The following is a 23,354-nucleotide window of genomic DNA, read 5'->3' as shown; positions in this document are numbered from 1 at the left end:
GAGGAACACTTTTAACCTTTGCACAATCATAAAAAAGGTGTTATTGTTAGCAATAGTCACTAAAGTTGTATAAAATCTGTTTTATCTTTTGGTAAATTTTTCCCGGTTTCTGAGTTTTCCTAATTTGTTAAGGTTATCACTATTAAAATTACACTTTATTTTATAGAATTGTTTTTAAAAATCTGATGTTTTAAGTCCACAACAATGCTTAAAAACCACATCAGGAGACCACTTTTGAAAATTGGAGGGTGTAGTTGCCCTTTAACTCAATTGAATACCTAGCAAGAGACCGTTGTGTTTGGGTAGCAGTGTTTTTGTATTGTACAATGTACAGTGTAGGCTACATGTGATAGCAGAGTTTGCTAAACAATGCCCCGTGACACAAATCATCATGATATCTTTCTGCCACGTTGGCCTATTTTTTAATCAACATTTAATTGGGAAGTTTTTTGGGGGGGAGCCTTAGAAAACAGCACATTAAAGTTAAAAAGAATCCTAGAGTGCCAACTAAAGACTTACAGAAATCTCTGGAACATGTTAACATCTCTGATGAGTCTACGATACGTAAAACACGAAACATTGCTGAAGTTAGCAAAAGTGAACCTGGATGTTCCACAGCGCTACTGGCAAAATAGTCTGTGGACAGATGAAACTACAGTTGAGTTGTTTGGAAGGAACACACAACACTGTGTGGAGAAAAAAAGGCACAGCACACCAACATCAAAACCTTATCCCAACTGTAAAGTATGGTGGAGGAAGCATAAGGTGACCACAGTTAACTGCCTGCTACTCAGGCCCTAATGCTAGGATATGCATATTATTATTATACTTGGATAGAAAACACTCCTAAGTTTCTAAAACTGTTTGAATGATGTCTGTGAGTATAACAGAACTCATATGGCAGGCAAAAGCCTGAGGAAAAATCCAACCAGGAAGTGGGAAATCAGGAAGTGGGAAATCCATCTTGGTGCGTGGGCACGTTCCACGCAACAAGACACAGGTAAAGTCCTTCCTGGGACTGGCAGGATGCTATAGCCGATTTATCCCCAACTTTGCGGCTATAGCTTCCCCCTTCACCGATCTGACCAGGGCCCTCCTCCCAAAAACATTGAAATGGACGAACGAGACAGAAACGGCGTTCAGCCGTCTGAAGGAAGCGCTGTGCTCCCATCCACCCATTGTAACGCCCGATTTTCAGGTGCCGATGGTGGTCCAGACGGATGAGTGTGATACGGGACTAGGCGCCGTTCTGTTCCAGATACACGATGGGGAGGAGCACCCCATCATGTACATCAGCAGAAAGCTGGTTCCTAGAGAGAAAAAGTACTCCAATGTGGAGTAACAAAGTCGTGAAAAGGTGACAGCCCCCTCAGGAGGCTGCAAAAATTTGGCATGAGACCTCAGATACTCAAAAAGTTCTACAGCTGCACTATTGAGAGCATCTTGACTGGCTGCATCATCGCTTGGTATGGCAACTGTTAGGCATCCAACCGCAAGGCGCTACAGAGGGTAGTGCGCATGTCCCAGTACATCACTGGGAACGAACTCCCTGCCTATCAGGACCTCTGTACCAGGCGGTGTCAGAGAAAGGCTCTAAAAATTGTCAAAGACTCCAGCCACCCAAGTCATAGACTGTTCTCTCTGCTACTGCCCAGCAAGCGGTACCGGAGTGCCACGTCTGTGACCAAAAGGCACCTGAACAGCTTCTACCCCCAAGCCCAATCAAAAGGCCTCCCGGACAATTTACATTGACCCCCTTTATTATTTATTTGTTTATTTATTTATCTTAATTGTTTTTGCACTGACTCCCTTGCAATGGCTATATGCACACTCACTAAAATCTACCCAATGTCACGATCGTTATATGGTGGAAGAGAGGAGGACCAAGGCGCAGCGTGATAACAATACATCTTCTTTTAATTAAGCGAAACGAAGAACACTATACAAACTAACAAAACAAACAAACGAACGAAAGAACGTGACGCTATATACAAATAGTGCTGGCACAAACACTACAACATAGACAATCATCAACGAACTACCTAATGAATATGGCTGCCTAAATATGGTTCCCAATCAGAGACAACGATAGACAGCTGTCTCTAATTGAGGACCAATCTAGGCAACCATAGACATACATACACCTAGACTAGACACTGCCCCATAAACATACAAAACCCCTAGACAATACAAAACACATACATCCCCCATGTCACACCCTGACCTAACTAAAATAATAAAGAAAACAAAGATAACTAAGGCCAGGGCGTGACACCCAAACACTCACATTTATTACAGTGACACTCCAACACAAGTCGGAAGTTTACATACACCTAGGTTGGAGGCATTAAAACTGTTTTTAAACCAATCCACAAATTTCTTGTTAAGAAACTATAGTTTTGGCAAGTCGGTTAGGACATCTACTTTGTGCATGACACAAGTCATTTTTCCAACAACTGTTAACAGACAGATTATTTAACTTAGAGTTGTCACGCCCTAGACCATAGAGAGCCTTTTATTCTCTATGTTGGTTAGGTCAGGGTGTGACTAGGGTGGGTTATCTAGGTTGTTATATGTCTATGTTGGCCTGGTATGGTTCCCAATCAGAGGCAGCTGTTTATCGTTGCCTCTGATTGGGGATCAAATATAGGCATCCATTTCCCCACAGTTTTTTTGTGGGATCGTGTTTTGAGTCAGTGCATGTGGCACCTCAGTACTGCACGGTCGATGTTGGTTTCTTGTTTTGTTTTCAAGTTTCACAAAATAAAAGATATGGAACTCAGAGCACACTGCGCCTTGGTCCATTTATTTTACAGACGATCATAACAAGAATTCACTGCATCACAATTCCAGTGGGTCAGAAGTTTACATTCACTAAGTTGACTGTGCCTTTAAACAGCTTGGAAAATTCCAGGAAATTATGTAAAGGCTTTAGAAGCTTCTGATTGGCTAATTTACATCATTTGAGTCAATTGGAGGTGTACCTGTGGATGTATTGCAAGGCCTACCTTCAAACGCAGTGCCTCTTTGCTTGACATCATGGGAAAATCAAAAGAAATCAGCCAATCAGCCCCCAAAAATTGTAGACCTCCACAAGTCTGGTTCATCCTTAGGAGCAATTTCCAAAAGCCTGAAGGTACCATGTTCATCTGTAAAAACAATAGCATGCAGGTATAAACACCATGGGACCACGCAGCTGTCATACCGCTCAGGAAGGAGACGCGTTCTGTCTCCTAGAGATGAACGTACCTTCGTGCGAAAGTGAAAATCAATCCCAGAACAACAGCAAAGGACCTTGTGAAGATGCTGGAGGAAACAGGTACAAAAGTAACAATATCCACAGTAAAACGAGTCCTGTATCGACATAACCTGAGAGGCCGCTCAGCAAGAAAGAAGCCACTGCTCCAAAACCGCTATAAAAATCCCAGACTACGGTTTGCAACTGCACATGGGGACAAAGCTGGTACTTTTTGGAGAAATTTCTTCTGGTCTGAAAAAAATGTAACTGTTTGGCCAAAATGACCATTATGTTTGGAGGAAAAAGGGGGACGCTTGCAAGCCGAAGAACACCATCCCAACCGTGAATCACGGGGGTGGCAGCATCATGTTGTGGGAGTGCTTTGCTGCATGAGGGACTTGTCCACTTCACAAAATAGATGGCATCATGAGGTAGGAAAATTATGTGGATATATTGAAGCAACATCTCAAGACATCAGTCAGGAAGTTAAAGCTTGGTCGCAAATGGGTCTTCCAAATGGACAATGACGCCAAGCATACTTCCAAAGTTGTGGCAAAATGGCTTAAGGACAACAAAGTCAAGGTATTGGAGTGGCCATCACAAAGCCCTGACCTCAATCCTATAGAAAATTTGTGGGCAGAACTGAAAAAGTGTGTGCAAGCAAGGAGGCCTACAAACCTGACTCAGTTACACCAGCTCTGTCAGGAGGAATAGGACAAAATTAACCCAACTTATTGTGGGAAGCTTGTGGAAAGCTACCCGAAATGTTTGACCCAAGTTAAACAATTTAAAGGCAATGCTACCAAATACTAATTGAGTGTATGTAAACTTCTGACCCACTGGGAATATGATGAAAGAAATAAAAGCTTAAATAAATAATTCTCTCTACTATTATTCTGACATTTCATATTATTAAAATAAAGTGGTGATCCTAACTGACCTAAGAAAGGGAAGTTTTACTATGATTACATGTCAGGAATTGTAAAAAACAAACAGATTTGGAATGTATTTGGCTAACGTGTATGTAAACTTCCGGACTTCAACTGTACGGTCAAACAGACTAAACACACACACACACACAAAAATGAATATTCACACCACATTCACACAGACACATTTTCACACTTCACATGTGCTGCTGCTACTCTGTTTATTATATATCCTGATTGCCTAGTCACTTTTACCCCTCCACATTGACTCGGTACTGGTACTGCTTGTGTATACCCTCATTCTTGTTTTTATTGTGTTGCTATGTCCTTTTTATTGATGAACTATTTTCTTAGCTTTTAACTCTGCATTGTTGGGAATGGGCTGTAAAGTCTACACATGTTGTATTCGGCACATGTGACCAATACAATTAGATGTGATTTGATCTGTGAGTCATCAATCTGTTCTGAGAGTGAGTGAGATGACTGAAAGCACAATGTCACAAGAGACATACAAGAGATGTGCATCATGGCGTCAAATCAATACTTTCAGAACCAGCAGTTGTGAAGGTATGCAGACGACAGCCATACATCCAGCATCCTCTATCACTTGGTCTCATTTGAGTGAAGACTCTGGTTTGGATACTGAACGTCTCTATTAAAACGACTGCTAAGATAGCTGTCTTACCTTGTCAAAAAGAGCCGTTAGCATTATTAGAGATGCCATGTCATGGTCATCCCTAAACATTGCCAGAGAACTGTTTATGATAATACAACACCTCAGCATTATTAGAGATGTGCCATGATGTCATAGTCATCCATAAACATTGCCAGAGAACTGTTTATGATGATACAACACTTCAGCATTATTAGAGATGTGTCATGTAATAGTCATCTCTAAACATTCCCAGAAAACTGTTTATGATGATACAAAACTTCAGCATTATTAGAGATGTGTCATGTGATAGTCATCTCTAAACATTCCCAGAAATCTGTTTATGATGATACAACACTTCAGCATTATTAGAGATGTGTCATGTGATAGTCATCTCTAAACATTCCCAGAAAACTGTTTATGATGATACAACACCTCAGCATTATTAGAGATGTGCCATGATGTCATAGTCATCCCTAAACATTATCAGAAAACTGTTTATGATGATACAACACTTCAGCATTATTAGAGATGTGCCATGATGTCATAGTCATCTCTAAACATTGCCAGAAATCTGTTTTATGCGTTTATGATGATACAAAACTTCAGCATTATTAGAGATGTGTCATGTGATAGTCATCCCTAAACATTCCCAGAAAACGGTTTATGATGATACAACAGTTCAGCATTATTAGAGATGTGCCATGATGTCATAGTCATCCATAAACATTATCAGAAAACTGTTTATGATGATACAACACTTCAGCATTATTAGAGATGTGCCATGCCATAATCATCTCTAAAATTTGCCAGAAATGTTTTTATGATGATACAGCAGTTCAGCATTATTAGAGATGTGCCATGTCATAGTCATCCCCTAACAATCCCAGAAAACTGTTTATGATGATAAACAGTTGTGTCATGATGTCATACTCATCCCTAAACATTGCCAGAAAACTGTTTATGACGATGCAACACTTCAGCATTATTAGAGATGGGCCATGATGTCATAGTCATCCCTTAACATTCCCAGAAAACTGTTTATGATGATAAACAGTTGTGTCATGATGTCATACTCATCCCTTAACATTGCCAGAAATGTTTTTATGATGATACAACAATTCAGAATTATTAGAGATATGTCGTTGTCATCCCTAAACATTGCCAGAAAACGGTTTCTGATGATAAACACTTCAACATTAGAGATGTGCCATGATGCCATAGTCATCCATAAACATTGCCAGAGAACTGTTTATGATGATACAACACTTCAGCATTATTAGAGATGTGCCATGATGTCATAGTCATCCCCAAACATTTTCAGAAATCTGTTTTATGTGTTTATGATGATACAAAACTTCAGCATTATTAGAGATGTGCCTTGATGTCATAGTCATCCATAAACATTATCAGAAAACTGTTTATGACGATACAACACTTCAGCATTATTAGAGATGTGCCATGCCATAATCATCTCTAAAAATTGCCAGAAATGTTTTTATGATAATACAGCAGTTAAGCATTAGTAGAGATGTGTCATGTGATAGTCATCCCTAAACATTGTCAGAAATCTGTTTTATGTGTTTTTGATGATACAACACCTCAGCATTATTAGAGATGTCTCATGATATCATAGTCATCCCTAAACATTGCCAGAGAACTGTTTATGATGATACAACACTTCAGCATTATTAGAGATGTGCCATGATGTCATAGTCATCCCTAAACATTGCCAGAAAAGTGTTTATGATGAAACAACATTTCATCATTTATCCTTATTGCCCCAGCGGGACAGGAATCTTCTGCGAAATAGAGTCTGTTAAATGTAAAATGTGTTTGTTTATGGAGGAGAAAAGCTCACGTAGACACTTCGAGAACGGTTTATCCGTAAGGGGTTCTGTTTTGCTGGCTACGCAGTAACAAATTTAAATGAATGCGAATTGTCTAGCTGTAAAATGTGTTTTGTCAATACATCAATACGTGCCACAATAGAATGTATCTGAGTTTAATTGAATGTTGGCTTGGATGTAGGACATCCCAATGAATGGGCCTCCTAATTTTCTGTGACGAAGTCAAAGACTAATATCACGAGAGGGAGAGGGAGAACGTTTTGGATAAACATACATCCTCTCATCCTCTCCCACCCTTACCTCTCCTCCTTTCCTCCATCAAACCCTTCTACCCACAATATTTCTCGTCCCCCTCCCCTACTCTCTCCTGGAGAGGTAAGTCGTACATATCCTCCATCTTGCCTTTGTTGCCATGACAATGCTTCGCAGCACCTCAGGAGGAACTGTCCACCGGGTGATGATGGATCACAAGATCACTGTACTGACAGGCAGGGAGGGAGAGAGAGGAGATAAATGGGTAGAAGAAAAGAGATGAGGGCTAAAATCAAGAAAATAGGAAGAGATGGCGAGGTGTATAGAAAGAGAACGTGGGGATGTACTGTATAAAGGAAGGAAGAGTGGCAAAGAGATTGAAGTAGGGACTAAAATTGTAAAGAGAAGTTTAGCCAAACAAAAGAGGACAGTTGAGAATGGCCATTCATTCCCTTAGTGTGGGCACTGCTGAGAACATAGCCAAGGCTGCAGCCTGATCCGAGCATAGAAACAGCAAGCCATTCACTAACTGCTATTGTTCCACTCTGAAAGAATACATGTCATGTACCCACACACTCAAAAGTTGACTCTCACATCCCCACTTACACACGCATAATCAAACACACATTTTAGCAAATCTTAAACCAATGCTGACATAGTACATATATGATTTTGAAATCGTCAATTCCATTACATCTGTGTTTGACATGAAAAGAGGAAGAGGGTTTCTGCACATACAGACAGACACACACACACACAGTTTGTTACAGACAGCCAGGACATATTTTCAAGGCCTGATGAAATATAGAACCACCCCCCAATCCTAAACACTGTAACACACACACATACACACTCACACACACACACACACACGCACAAACCCATCAGCATATGCACGTGTTGTCATATATCAATATGCATACATTCTCACACATATGGATGCATGCACACACACGCCCACACACACACATACACACTTTCTCCCCATAATCTTGCCATTTAATAGCTGTTTCTATCCAGTCTGCTGGCTGGGTCTGACACTTGAAACAGACCCAAGGAGTCCCTCTCTGAGCTATGTAAAAGCTCAACTCACAGGCTACACTGCTCTTTCACTCCAACACGGTTTTTACTTCCCTTCACAGTATAATAACAATGACCAGGCCCTCTTAGTCATTCAGGCAGCATGGTCTGCTTAGTATTCATAAGACTGGGCCTTTTAAGCCTGTGTTGCATCCATAGTGATCAGTCCAGAGGCCTTTAAAAGGAGCAACGGGCCAACGGATTCATGGTTCCGTTTTAGAGTTTTGGAATTGCCCCTGTATTATATGTATGTGTCTTTTTCACACGTTGCTGTGTTTGTTAGTGTATCACACATGCACTGTATGCATGTGTGAATGGCCATGCGTGAAAGCAGCGATGTGCGTTTCCCTCCTTCAATATGTGACAATCAATCTCCTATCGTTCCTTGTGTATGAATGGATCGCAACATAACCTGGGCATTCATCCCGATTTAACACACAGTGGCAGCAAGGACAGAACGGAGATAGGTGTACATCAATATCACAGTGCTGGAACTACTGTAACACAGTGAGGCGCTGAACGACGCTTTGCTTTAACATGCATTAGTACAACATGTAAATGTGCTGCTTTAGCTGATACAAGCTGGCTGACTGCAGAGCAGGGGTCAAGTCCATTTCAATTCATTTCAATGTCATAGTGGGGATTCAATTCACATTGAGAAATGCACCAGGTGATTTACTATTTGTTTGTTTTTCAATTTGATGTGTACGTAAAGTGTAATGCTAGCTTGGCCCAAGATCTGTATGTACTTCAGCTGCAGATATATATTTGAGTGGCGTTAAGTAACCCAGCTAGAACGTAACAGCCACACCACTAACACACCTGATCTTAATGAGTGCTTGTTTCCTTTGAAATGGGGTCTGTTTGAATACACTAGCTTTGTATGCATGAAAATACATTGCATGCTAGCTCCATCCAGGTGGTGCAGTGGACTAGTTCCATGGACAGAAGATTATAGGTTTGAATCTCACTAGATATGATGATTCAATATTTGTTTATACCTTTATTTAACTAGGCAAGTCAGTTTAGAACAAATTCTCATTTTCAATGACAGCCAGTGGGTTGACTGCCTTGTTCAGGGGCAGAACGACAGATTTGTACCTTGTCAGCGCAGGAATTTGAACTTGCAACCTTTCGGTTACTAGCCCAACGCTCTAACCACTATGCTACCCTGCCACCCTCATGGCTAAGGAAATTCATTTCCATGTGTCCTATCTGTGCTTGGAGTAAAAAAAATGTTTTACCAAAAAATAACCTAGCAGTGTTATTGAAACATTCAGTAAAAGTTTTAAGGAAGTTATACAAACCAAATTATAATAAGTGTACTACATTATGTATTGGACCACAAAAAAAAAATGTTTTACATTACCATGTAGTTTACCAATAAAATGGTCTGATGGTGACGTGGACATACTCGGTATACATATCCCGAAATAAATAAATTATCTTCAAAAAATTCTGATAGAAAGTTAGCATAATAGATAAGCTCTTGCTACCATGGAAAGGAAAATACATGTCTATTTGTGGAAAAATCACCTTGATTAACTCTTTAGTCATATACCAGTTTATCTATTTGCTGATGGTCTTGCCTACACCTATCTTACAGTTATTTAAATTATATTAGAAAAAAATATTACAAAATTAAACTGGCATATTTATATAATGTATATGAATTCGGAGGGCAGAAATCATTACATATTAAAGCATGAGACCTCTCACTAAAGCCTTCAGTTGCACAAAAGTTATACTTAAATCGTAACTAGTTCTCTTTCAAATTAATAAGAATGTCTCACCCCATATTCAAGAATGGCCATTTTCCCTTTATTCAGATTACAACATCGCACTTTCAGTTAGTATGTCAAATATCGCTCTTTTTAAAATAAGCCATAGAAAGTTGGTTGCCATTTCAATTTAATCCACCAGGAAAAAAAAGAACAAATAATACAACAAATATTGTGGTTAAACTCAAATATACTATTAGATTTAAAAAAAACTTTTGTTATTTTTGTATTTTTCTTAAATGGGTATAATCTTTGTAAATGATATCATAAATAGGACTGGTGGAGTTATGTCAAACATGCAGCTAACAAAAATATATGGAAATGTCTGCTCTACCCAAAATTACAACCAACTAATTGCAGCATTACCACACAAATTGGAAAAAGTAGGGAACTTTACTGTCGGCCCTGCATTATATACCATAATTGGTTAAAGAAAATGGTGATAAATGAAAAAGCATACCAGTTTCATTTAAGGACCAAAAAAATGACAGCTGTGCCATATAGATTGCAAAATAGTTGGAAAGAGATTTTCAACGTACCGATTCCATGGCACATACGCAACATACTGATATGCAAAACAACACCGGATTCAAAACTTTAAATTTTTCTATTTAAATTATTAAACAAAATTCTTGCAACCAATACAATATATATGGTGGATACAACCTTCCCAGCTCTGCAGATGTTGCTGCCAAGAGACAGAATCATTAGATCGTTTGTCTTGGTATCAAATCAAATCAAATTTTATTTGTCACATACACATGGTTAGCAGATGTTAATGCGAGTGTAGCGAAATGCTTGTGCTTCTAGTTCCGACAATGCAGTAATAACCAACAAGTAATCTAACCTAACTGGTAGTGTTCATATGTAGCTTGTTTTTGGTCACAGGTCCAGGAATCAATGAAGAATTGCAACATTTACCTAGAGCTAACTCTGCAAATAGCACTACTGGGTGATCTGAAAAGTCATAGTCAATTGATCAATAATACTTAATACATATTTTGGGGGGGATTTACAATCTGTAGAAATTATGAGAATAGAAAGGTTCCGATTTTTTGTGAAACGTCACAGCACAGTTGAGAAGTATATGGCAAATGTAAATCCAATATGGATGGTGTTAATAGATAGATGGGAGGGGTTGAATGGACCTGAAGGTTGGGAATAAAAACAACTAATAACTACAAGATAACTAATGTAAAACATACTGTGTCTGTAAAACGTATAGAGATTCAGAACATTTGTGAAAGAAATAGATGGATAGGTTGAGGTTAAAAGAAGGACAGGAGTAAAAGCAAACAAAATATAACTATTGTAAAATAGACAGTGCCCGCAAAATGTATATAGTATGTTTAAGCTGGAAGTGGAAACTAAGCGTTACTCCAAGTATGTATGTATGTATGTATGTATGTATGTATGTATGTATGTATGTATGTATGTATGTATGTATGTATGTATGTATGTATGTATGTATATATGTACGAACGTACATACGAACGTACCTACCTACCTACCTACCAGTCAAAAGTTTGGACACACCTACTCATTCAAGGGTTATTTATTTTTACTATTTTTGAAATTATAGAATAATAGTGAAGACATCACAACGATGAACTAACACATATGGAATCATGTAGTAACCAAAAAAGTGTTAAACAAATCAAAATATTTTTTGGATTCTTCAAAGTAGCCACCATTGATGACAGCATTGGACACTCTTTGAATTCTCTCAACCAGCTTCAGCTGGAATGCTTTTCAAACAGTCTTGGAGTTCCCACATATGCTGAGCACTTGTTGGCTGTTTTTCCTTCACTTTGCAGTCCAACTCATCCCAAACCATCTCAGTTGGGTTGAGGTCGAGTGTTTGTCGAGGCCAGGTCATCTGATGCAGCACTCCATCACTCTCTTTATTGGTCAAACAGCCCTTACACAGCCTGGAGGTGTGTTGGGTCATTGTCCTGTTGAAAAACAAATGATAGTCCCACTAAGCGCTAACCCGATGGAATGGCGTATCGCAGCAAAATGCTGGAGTAGCCATGTTGGTTGAGTGTGCCTTGAATTATAAATAAATCACTGACAATGTCATGAGCAAAGCACCTCCACACATTCACACCCCCTCCTCCATGCTTCACGTGGGAACCACACATACGGAGATAATCCATTCACCTATTCTGAATTTTACAAAGACATGGCGGTTGGAACCGAAAATCTCATAGTTGGTCTCATCACACCAAAGGACAGATTTCCACTGGTTTAATGTCCATTGCTCTTGTTCCTTGGCCCAAGCAAGTCTCTTCTTCTTACTGGTGTCCTTTAGTAGTGGTTTCTTTGCAGCAATTTGACCATGAAGGCCTGATTGACACAGTCTTCCTTCCCTGTGGCGGTCCTCGTGAGAGCCAGTTTCATCATAGCGCTTAATGGTTTTAGGGACTGCACTTGAAGAAACTTTCAAAGTTCTTGAAATGTTCCGTGCTGACTGACCTTCATGTCTTAAAGTAATGATGGACTGTCATTTCTCTTTGCTTAATTGAGCTGTTCTTGCCATAATATGGACTTGGTCTTTTTCCAAAAAGGGCAATTTTCTGTATACAACCCCTACCTTGTCAGAAGCATTAAGAAGGAAAGAGATTCCACAAATTATCTTTTAACAAGGTACACCGGTTAATTGAAATGCATTCCAGGTGAATACCTCAGGAATCTGGCTGCGAGAATGCCAAGAGTGTGCAAACCTGTCATCAAGGCAAAGGGTGGCTACTTTGAAGAATATCAAATGTAAAATATATTTTGATTTGTTTTGGTTACTACGTGACTCCATATGTGTTCTACAATGTAGAAAATAGTAAAAATATAGAAAAAGTCTGGAATGAGTAGATGTGTCCAAACTTGTGTCCAGACTGGTACAGACTTGTACTTTATTATGGTGGTCGGTAGCCTAATGGTTAGAGCATTGGGCCAGTAACCGAAAGGTTTCTGTACTGAATCCCCGAGCTGACAAGGTATACATCTGTCGTTCTGCCCCTGTCTGTCATTCTGCCCCTGAGCAGGCAGTTAACCCTCTGTTCCCCGGGCGCCGAAGACGTGGATGTTGATTAAGTCTTCGATTCAGGGCTAAATGCGGAAGACATGTTTCAGTTGAAGGCATTCAGTTGTACAACTGACTAGGTATAACTCCTTTCTCCATATATATTTGCAAAAAAGATATATGGGGAATTGGAAGTGATGCAGACAATTACATTAATCTGTCTGCAATATTAAAAACGAACAAAAAAACAAAGTAAAACATTTTCAAAAAAGTTTTTAACCTTAAGGATTTTCGCCGATGCAGCAGAATGGGTAAAGAAAGAGCAGGAGATGGATGCTCTTCTATCATGTGTTCACGTTGGCGGAATGTTGCATGGATGTTTGCACTGTTTCCCAAATGTTCCATTGATGTTTGCATTGTGTTTTCTTTGTGCTGGGTCGCGGGGATAGTGACAGCCTGAGGGTATGTATGCATCGGCCACACGTGAAACTTAAATCAGTTTAAGATTAAAGTGTAGGAGTGGCTTCATCTAAGGTGGATGAGATGCAGGGAGGGACGCCGAGCTCAGGTACTATAGATGAAGATGCCTCAGGGATCAAATACTCATAAGGGGGTATTAATAATACCTTCTCTAGAAGGTACAGATGCAGTATGCTGCCTTACTGTTAATAAACCGAAAGTGATGCTGTTGTATGATAACTACCTTCTAGAGGTGTCAAGCTCTTCCACAGGTTGAACGCATTGTCAAACACCCTCATTACAGTTTCCTATCTCGTTAATATACCTTGTTTTTTTCTCTCCAAATGGTAAAAACATTGTCTGTTGAATTGATACAAAGAACAAAAAAAGGGAGTGAGGGAGATTAGAGAGCTTATCGGTCTCTGTGTTGCTCTGGCAGTACTTGTTGTCATGGATTCCGTACCAGTTGTTTGAAACAGGTTGATGATTTTATCAGTTGATTTGACAACATCATTTTCTGTTTCACAGAAACGCTGGATTAATAGATATCGTATGTCTGGGAGGTTTGAAATAAGATGTTAACTTTAAATGTAAATTATTATTATTGTTATTATTCATCCCATTACTTCTTGCATGTCTTGTATTGTGTGGTATCCCTAGACAATTGACTCCCTGTGTGAATATTTCATTAGGGGAGAAGGAGAGTCGGAGGAGAGGTAAGAGAGCGGTGGTGGTGGTGGGGCGGGGGGCGGGGGGGGGGGGGGGGGGGGGGCAGCAAGCAAGCCACACCATGCAAGGAAAAGGAGGAGGAAGGCATAGGGAAACAAAATCTGCTTTTCAATGTGCGAGTGTTGAGCAGAGGAGCTGCTGCCTGCTGTAGATTAACACACAGAGAGACGTTCAGAAGATGCTCTCAGTGAGAGGGGAGCTGACGCTGGGCTTTCATATCATGCTCAAGCTCCTGGACTCCTTCTCTGCCGGTAATAGTTGAAATTCTGCCTGCAGAGCGCTCTGTCTTGCCGACCCGCCGAGGTTGAACCGATTGGCCACCCAGTTGCGCTTGCTATTGTTTGGTGGTTTAATCGCTCTGTGGCTCAGTGTTCTCTCTCTCTCTCTGTGAATCGGTGGATGGGAGCAACCCTCTGCAGCTGTAGCATCAGTCAGTGAGCCTCACTAATGCAGATAGATCAATAGCTCTTGTCCTAATAGCAGGCGAGAGAGAGAGAAGGCGGGTGAGAGAGAGCAGAGCAGAGATCGCTGTGGCTAACGCTCAATGTAGCGCACTGGCACTTGTAGAAAGAGGGAATGAGTGAGAAGAAGAGCGAGTGAGAGCCGGACTAGCTCTACTTTTCTCCGCAGCAGGTCCCGTCGTCCATCACTCAATCCTTGCGTCCCTCCGTCCGTCCGTCCTTCCTGGGAAGTTTTTGCTCTGGGTTGGGTGGGGGAGGTGGGGGAGTTACAAAGTAACACTGGTCATTGATACTCTCTCTGTCTCTCTGCCGCTGCTTTGCAGGAGTGGTGCCGGCCAAGAGGAGCCCCAAGCTGGTGGTGAGTACACCACAACTCTCTTCTCCTTCATCTCCTCCCGTCTGCATTTGTTTGTGTTATTCCCCTTTTTGCATGACCACTTCCTACTGGATGGATGTGGGGGCTATTTAAAGAACAAAAGATATGGAGATAAGGAAGACAGGATTCTAATCTTTCCTTTTTCCGTCTTTCTTTCTCTCCCTACCCCCTTCCTTCCCTCCGTCTCTCCCATGCTGTCATACTTTGAGTGATTAAAGGGTAGCCTGGGTGCCCTGGTTGAGTCATTGTAATGGTGGCCAGCTGGTAGGGAGGGCACAGGGTCACGGATGAGGGGAAAGGAGGATGAGGGGAGAGAACCACAGATGAGAGGAGAGAGGGATGGGAGGGATGAAAGAGGAGAGAGGGGCTGTCTTATAGCAGTGGCTCATGTGAGCTCACAGAAACTAGTTGAAATGCACAGAGCCAAGCCTGAGGGGAAAAGAGATGAGCAATACAAAAGGTATCGATAGAGTGAAGAGGAGAGATGAACAAATGATAATGGAATAAGGGAGAGAACTGAAGGGAATGTTGGAGCCATTCTATGGGACTGACTCACATGCTTGATCCCACAGCTACAATAGACAGAGAGGAAGAGAGACAGACTAGCTACCTCAGAACTGGAGCGGTGGGATGGTCTCTCCGGGGACAATCCCTTTATTCTGAGGTTCAAAGAGCCATCGCCTCCTCATCTTTACGACTCATCTTAACCTGATGAGAAATCAATACTGGCTGTTAGGAGACTCCATCACCGCTGTAAGTGACACACCCATAGCATCCCCTGGAGCCTCGTCCAGAGGGTAGAGTTGCCCCCCAAAAAACTGATCTGAGGTCAGTTTTGTGTTCTGCCCACCTATGCTCCTGAGACCGAGCAATTCATTTTTGTCCATTCGTTTTTTGGTCCATATCTCTAAGGCCATACATTCCAGTGTGTTAGGATGCCCTGTTGTACCTTTGAGCGGACATTTTGGTATTTTCAATGATATGATATGTGTGGGGGCTGTTACCTTGTTATTTCGTTCTTTCTGGTTCTTAAAAATGTCCGCCATCACAATTAGTACATTGTGTGGTAAGTGTGTGTAATTGTGTAATTTATCATTTTTTTGTGAGTTTGATATTCAAAATGTTTCTAATAGATACATTTCTCACATTTGCCAAACAAAAGACCTGGAAAATGATAAACATTTCCCTCAATGTTGTACTAATGCATTTCCACGAAATACACATGTGCAGCAGCAGATTGGCCCAAAAAATTAAATAGTACATTATCCAAACAGGTTGTCAGATGGAAGCCTATAACCTAGAGTATTTACTTCACACAAAGTTGTCATAAATTCAAAGCACATACGTAATTGACACTGACAGCCTGCACAGGAGACCTGAATGCAGTATAGAGCTCTCATCAGAACTGAAAATTCGATCCCGGTCTGTCCCAATCCCAGTGGGCTGAACCCCATACCCAGGCCTGGTCCGACATCACAGAAATGAAATTAGCCCGAACCCGAAAAAAAGCCAGATTTCTAGAAACGGTAGTATGTTGATTTAAACCGGTGTTGAGAATAACAAGGTGAAGGCGGGGCAGCAGCGAAGTGAGGATATGAAGAAACAACCATTGGACCTAGGAAAAGCCCATGGAGGAAAACTCACCTTAGTTATGATCAACTGAATGACGAAAATATTGGAATAAAGTAGCCTAATGCAATTGAAGGCATGTATCAATTCTTACTTATACTGAAACTCCCAAAGTCAAATACAACCATTACAGTATACGGATTTCATGAAATCGTCGTGTGGTCACCTAGATGATAATTTTAGCACTGTTTTGATCGCGCTGCTTTGAGCCAAGTGTGGGGTGACTCTTCTAGATAAATCACTGAATCTTCGTTTGGATATTTGGTAACAATCAGGCTAGGAAATGTTAGCTAAGTTGAGGTGAATGCTAATGATTATCTTTATTCTTGTTTGCTCATATATTAGCTGATCAGAACATTTTGCTACCACATTATACAAGTGGATTTTTCTCATCGATCACATAGCAGCCTGGCCTACTCCCGACCAAAAGCATGTGACTTGGTGATAATCAATCAATGTGATTTTGTTTCACAGAATCTCTGTCTGTACATTTGGTAATTTGATCTATGGCTGGACAAGTGGAAGTGGTAGCTCATTCATTAATTTGCTCATCTATCACCGATTAGAAACATTTATCATGCAATAATGTAGCCGAAATCAAGTGTATTGTGTATTGACTCACGTAGTGTAGCCTTACTGTATATTACCTTATGTTGAGCCTCGGCTATTTTCCTGCATTCCCAGTCCCACTGAAATCCAAAATCGTGACTTCTATCTTGTGTGGAAATTCCTAACTTTATTCTGTAATCCAAAGGTTGTATTATCAAAGCACGTCTCACCTATGCATGTCAAAATACCGTTAGAACATTTCCCCCCGCTTCTCTGCACTGTCTCATAGTGTAGAAGGGCGCCGGAGGGGATGGCTGACGTTTTACGTGCTCCTAACCAACGGCTATTTTGTTCGTTTTTTTTGCATTGTTTGTAATTTATTTTTTAAACTTATTTTGTACATAATGTTGCTGCTACCGTCTCTTATGATCTAAAACAACTTCTGGACATCAGAACAGCGATTGCTCACTTTGAACTGGAAGAATAGTCATGAATTCCCCCGGTACTGCGACTCATTCCGTTCACCAGCTCCGGAGGTCTACGTCACCGGCCTTCTAGGAGTCACTGAACTGGTTCACCACCAACCCCGAACTGTCTTGTCTCATTACGCACACCTGATCCCCCCCCCCCCCCCGCACCTGTCTTCTCTCATTATGACGTGACAACGTGACAAGAATATTTTTTCTTTAACGAGTCTGACGGGGAGGATATACTGCAGGAATGGGCCCAAATCCCTGGCATTTGCGTTAAGTAAAGATGGAGAAAAAGGGGGCGGAGGATTGGGCTGCCTTCTGAGAATTTGTAGGCAATTGAGTAAACTCCCACTGCCATCCGTTCTATTGGCCGACGTGCAATCATTGGAAAATTAAATGGCTCAATACGGAGAGGTCAGAAGATGCGGATGCTACGCTACAGGACTGTTTTGCTAGCACAGACTGGATTTTGTTCCAGGATTCATCAAATGGCATTGAGGAGAATACCACCTCAGTCAACGGCTTCATCAATATGTGCATTGATGATGTCGTCCCAACAGTGGCCGTACATACATATCCCAACCAGAAGTCATGGATTACAGGCAACATCCGCATCGAGCTAATGACTAGAGCTGCCGCTTTCAAAGATCGTGACACTAATCCGGACGATTATAAGAAATCCTGCTATGCTCTCAGACGAACCATCAAAAAGGCAAAGCGTCAATACAGGATTAAGATTGAATCCTACTACACTGGCTCTGACGCTCGTCGGATGTGGCAGAGCTTGAAAACTATTACAGACTACAAAGGGAAACCCAACCACGAGCTGCCCAGTGACGCGAGCCTGCCAGACAAGCTAAATGCCTTTTATGCTTGCTTCGAGGCAAGCAACACTGAAGCAGGCATGAGAGCACCAGCTGTTCTGGACGACTGTGTGATAACTCTCTCGGTAGCCGATGTGAGCAAGACCCTTAAACAGGTCAACATTCATAAAGCTGCGGGCCAGATGGATTACCAGGATGTGTACTCAAATCATTTGTGAACCAACTGGCAAGTCTCTTCACTGACATGTTCAACCTATCCCTGACAGAGTCTGTAATACCTACATGTTTAAAGCAGACCAACCATACTTCCTGTGCCCAAGGAAGAAAAGGTAACCTGCCTTAATGATTACCGCCCCGTAGCACACGTCGGTAGCAATGAAGAGTTTTGAAAGGCTGGTCATGGCTCACATCAACAGCATCCTCCTGGATACCCTAGACCCGCCCCAACAGATCCACAGATAATGCAATATTAATTACACTCCACACTGCCCTTTCCTACTTGGACAAAAGGAACACCTACAGTGGGGAGAATAAGTATTTGGTATTGCAGGTTTTCCTACTTACAAAGCATGTAGAGGTCTGTAATTTTTACCATAGGTACACTTCAACTGTGAGAGACGGAATCTAAATTCCGGAATTCTTACTGGTTGGTAGGTGATCAAATACTTATGTCATGCAATAAAATGCAAATGAATTACTTAAAAATCATACAATGTGATTTTTTGGATTTTTGTTTTAGATTCTGTCTCTCACAGTTGAAGTCTACCTATGATAAAAATTACAGACCTCTACATGCTTTGTAAGTAGGAAAACCTGCAAAATCGGCAATGTATCAAATACTTGTTCTCCCAACTGTATGTGAGAATGCTGTTCATTGACTACAGCGTTCAACACCATAATGGCACAGAGCTCATCACTAAGCTAAGGACCCTGGGACTAAACACCTCCCTCTGCAACTGGATCCTGGACTTCCTGACAGGCCGTCCCCGGGTGGTAAGGGTAGGCAACAACACGTCTGCTACAATGATCCTCAACATGGGGCCCATCAGGGGTGTGTGCTTTTTCCCTTCTTGTACTCCTTGTTCTCCCACGACTCCAACATAATCATTATGTTGTTTTCTGACAACACAACAGCCTGATCACCAACAACAATGAGACAGCCTATAGGAAGGAGGTTAGAGACCCGGCAGTGTGGTGCCATGGGAAAAATCTCTCCCTCAATGTGAGCAAGACAAAGGAGCTGATCGTGGACTACAGGAAAAGGCGGGCTGAACAGGCCCCATTAACATCGACAGGGCTATAGTGGAGCGGATCGAGAGTTAAGTTCCTTGGTGTCCACATCACCAACAAACTATAATGTTCCAAACACACCAAGACGGTGGTGAAGAAGGCATGGCAACACCTTTTCCCCCTCAAGAGACTGAAAAGATTTGGCATGGGTCCCCAGATCCTCAAAAAGTTCTACAGCTGCACCATCATTCGAGAGCATCTTGACCGGTTGTGTCACCACCTGGTATGGTAACTGCTCAGGATCTGACCGTAAGGCGCTACAGAGTGTACTGTGTATGGCCCAGTACATCACTGGGGCCAAGCTTCCTGCCAGTACCTATATAGTAGGACCTGTATTGTAGACTGTGTCAGAGGAAAGCCCAAAAAAGTCACTCAAGTCATAGACTGTTTTCTCTGCTACCGCACGGCAAGCGGTACCGGTGTGCCAAGTGTAGGACCAAAAGGCCCCTTAACAGCTTCTACCCCCAAGCTGAACAATTCATCAAAACTATTTACATCTATGCATAGTCACTTTACAAATTACCTCGACTAACCTCTGCCCCCGCACATTAACTCTGTACCGGTACCCCATGTATATAGACTCGTTATTGTTATTTTTAATTATTTTGTACTTTAGTTTATTTAGTAAATATTTTCTTAACTCTTTCTTAAACTACACTGTTAAAACCTCTCTGGGATAGGCGGGACGCTTGCGTCCCATTTGGCAAATAAGCCAGGAAAATGTAGAGCGCCAAATTCAAAAACAAACTTTCATTGAATCACACATGTAAGATATCAAATTAAAGCTACACTCGTTGTGAATCCAGCCAACAAGTCAGATTTCAACAAGGCTTTTCGACGAAAGCATAAGATGCTATTATCTGATGATAGCACAACAGTAAACAAAGAGAGTGTAGCATATTTCAACCCTGCAGGCGCAACACAAAATGGAAAAATAAAATATAAATCATGCCTTACCTTTGACAAATTTCTTTTTTTGGCACTCCAATATGTCCCATAAACATCACAAATGGTCATTTTGTTCAATTAATTTCGTCAATATATGTCCAAAATGTCAATTTATTTGGCGCGTTTGATCCAGAAAAAAACAACTTCCCATTTGCGCAACGTCACTACAAAATATCTCAAATATTACCTCTAAACTTTGCCAAAACATTTCAAACTACTTTTGTAATACAACTGAAGGTATTTGTAAACGTTAATAATCGATCAAATTGAAGACGGGTCTATCTGTTTTCAATACAGGAGGACAAAAAACTAACGATACTTTTCTAGTCTTGCGCAACTCTCAAACAGTACACATAACGTTACACTGATTCCAGATGGCCGTTCTTCTTCATTGCACAAAGGAATAACCTCAACCTATTTACAAAGACTGGTGACATCCAGTGGAAGCGGTAGGAACTGCAAACAGGTTGATTAGAAATCTAGTATCCCAATGAAAACTCATTGAACAGACGGTGACCTCAAAAAAAATAAATCTGAATGGTTAATCCTCTGGGTTTTGCCTGCTACATAAGTTCTGTGATACTCACAGACATGATTCAAACAGTTTTAGAAACTTCAGAGTGTTTTCTATCCAAATCTACTAATAATATGCATATCTTATATTCTGGGGATGAGTAGAAGGAAGTTGAAATTGGGCACGCTATTTATCTGTATAATCATCAACTCGATTTAGCCAAATATTCTGTCATTCTTCATTGGAGGTTGTCTAGCAAGCTTGACAACTTTGGTCATTAGACTTTTTTTTGACTGCCTTACAACGTTTGTATGATTCGACAATGCTGGCCTACTCGGGGTGTGCTCTGTGTGTCTTGAGCGTGCTCTGTGTGTCTTGAGCGTGCTCTGTGTCGGAGTGGCATATCAAAATGTTGATTTAACAACATAATCATTACACAGGTACACCTTGTGCTGGGGACAATAAAAGGCCACTGTAAAATGAGCAGTTTTGTCACACAACATAATGCTACAGACGTCTCAAGTTTTAAGGGAATGTGCAATTGGCATGCTGACTTCAGTAATGTCCCTCGGAGCTGTTGCCAGAGAATTGAACATTACTTTCTCTACCATAAGCCGTTTCCAACAGACTTTTAGAGAATTTTGCAGTACTGTATGTCCAACCGGCCTCCCAACTGCAGACCACGTGTATGGCGTCGTGTAGGCAAGGGGTTTGCTGATGTCACGTTGTGAATAGAGTTCCCCATGGTGGGGTTATGGTATGGGCAGGCAACGAACACAATTGCATTTTATCGATGACAATTTGAATGCACAGAAATACTTTGATGAGATCCTGAGGAGCATTGTGAGGCCCAGTTTAAAAGAAAAGTGATCTGTGACCAACAGATGCATATTTGTATTCCCAGTCATGTGAAATCCATAGATTAGGGCCACATTTATTTATTTAAATTGACTGATTTCCTCATATGAACTGTAACTCAGTAAAACCTTTGAAATTGTTGCATGTAGCATTTATATTTTTGTTCAGTTTAGACTGTAAATATCCATTTCATTTGCTGTGAAATGTATAAATAGTGGCACAGCCAAAACGTCACCACAATCTTATTTTGGGGAACCCTGAGGGACCAAACTTGGTGTTAAATGCATTGAATTGGCATTTCCAATTTTTGCGTATTTCCCGGGACTCTCGGGATAAATATGAATTATTCCTGGCATTAAAACTTAGTCGATTTCTGGGAAAATATATGAATCCCTATTTCCTTCTACCAAGTGTGTTTTTATTATGACGATTCATCAACCCTTAGGTCTTCATAGGGTGCCTATAGGCAAGATCAGTGCTTAAGGGCAACTTCTACCCAGAGCCACCCATAAAGTGTGTACTGTATACTACAGGAATATATGTATACTACAGCAGGGATAATACTTTACATACGTACTTCCTGTTAACAGGAAGCAGGAATATTCGGGATTAGAGATTAACAGGGATATGGCATCAGTCATAGCAGGGGCGTTGCCGATTTGAGGTGGGGGAGTGGCGGGGCGCTGTAGGGGTCACGAGGGACCAATGGTGGCCCTGGTTGGCTGTCACTGTTGATTAGTTTTTCTCAGAGGAAAGCAGGCTTTTCCCCCTCTGTGTTATATCATTGAAATGTCAGGCTGGATGCAACTCTGTGTCAGCCTCGAAGAGCTGTTCTGCCTCTGGTGCTGGGCTTTAAATATGTGTTCAGAGTACACTGCCATATGTGAGAGGGACCCAACTGTCTTGGTGTATTTGCAACTCTCTCTTGATCAAAATGAAGTGTTGGCTTGTAAGTGTGTTTTTGTTTCTACTAACAAGATTATTTTGAAATGTGTTCACTTTTCTTTTCATGATTTTGTGTTCGTTTTAATATTTGATTAACCATAAGAAAAATCATTGAACCGTAAAACGTCGTAATTGAAATAGACACAACTAGATGACATGATTTCCTTGAACTAATCCACAGTCCATTTTGATTAGCTTCTTCAAATGTCCCTTTGTCTTAGCCAGGCTTAGTGGTCATGTATTCAGTCATTTTGTATTGGACTGAATATATGAATTTGAAATCAAAGAAAGTATCGAACAATAAATGTGTTTACACGTAGAACGTAGTGCGTGTATGAATAAAGAGCATGGGTGAAGAAGGCATTGTGGTGCTCATTTGAATTTCGGCTTCAGACCAATACCTACATCATACTTAAAACATATTTTTCTGTGTGTGGGTGTCATAGAAACCATCTCTCCCCCAACACCATTAGACTACAGCTCTATCTGACAGTCACA

At 41.0% G+C, this 23,354-nt stretch overlaps 1 pseudogene; it reads left to right on the top strand.

Annotated features, from left to right (window-relative positions):
- LOC129830440 (membrane-associated guanylate kinase, WW and PDZ domain-containing protein 1-like) overlaps positions 1-23,354 on the top strand; it is a 230,522-nt pseudogene that overhangs the window by 168,233 nt on the left and 38,935 nt on the right.

Source organism: Salvelinus fontinalis, chromosome 31 (genome assembly GCF_029448725.1).
Source record: "Salvelinus fontinalis isolate EN_2023a chromosome 31, ASM2944872v1, whole genome shotgun sequence".
In the NCBI taxonomy this organism is placed as follows: Eukaryota; Metazoa; Chordata; class Actinopteri; order Salmoniformes; family Salmonidae; genus Salvelinus; species Salvelinus fontinalis.
This window is presented reverse-complemented; position numbering and strand designations above follow the sequence as displayed.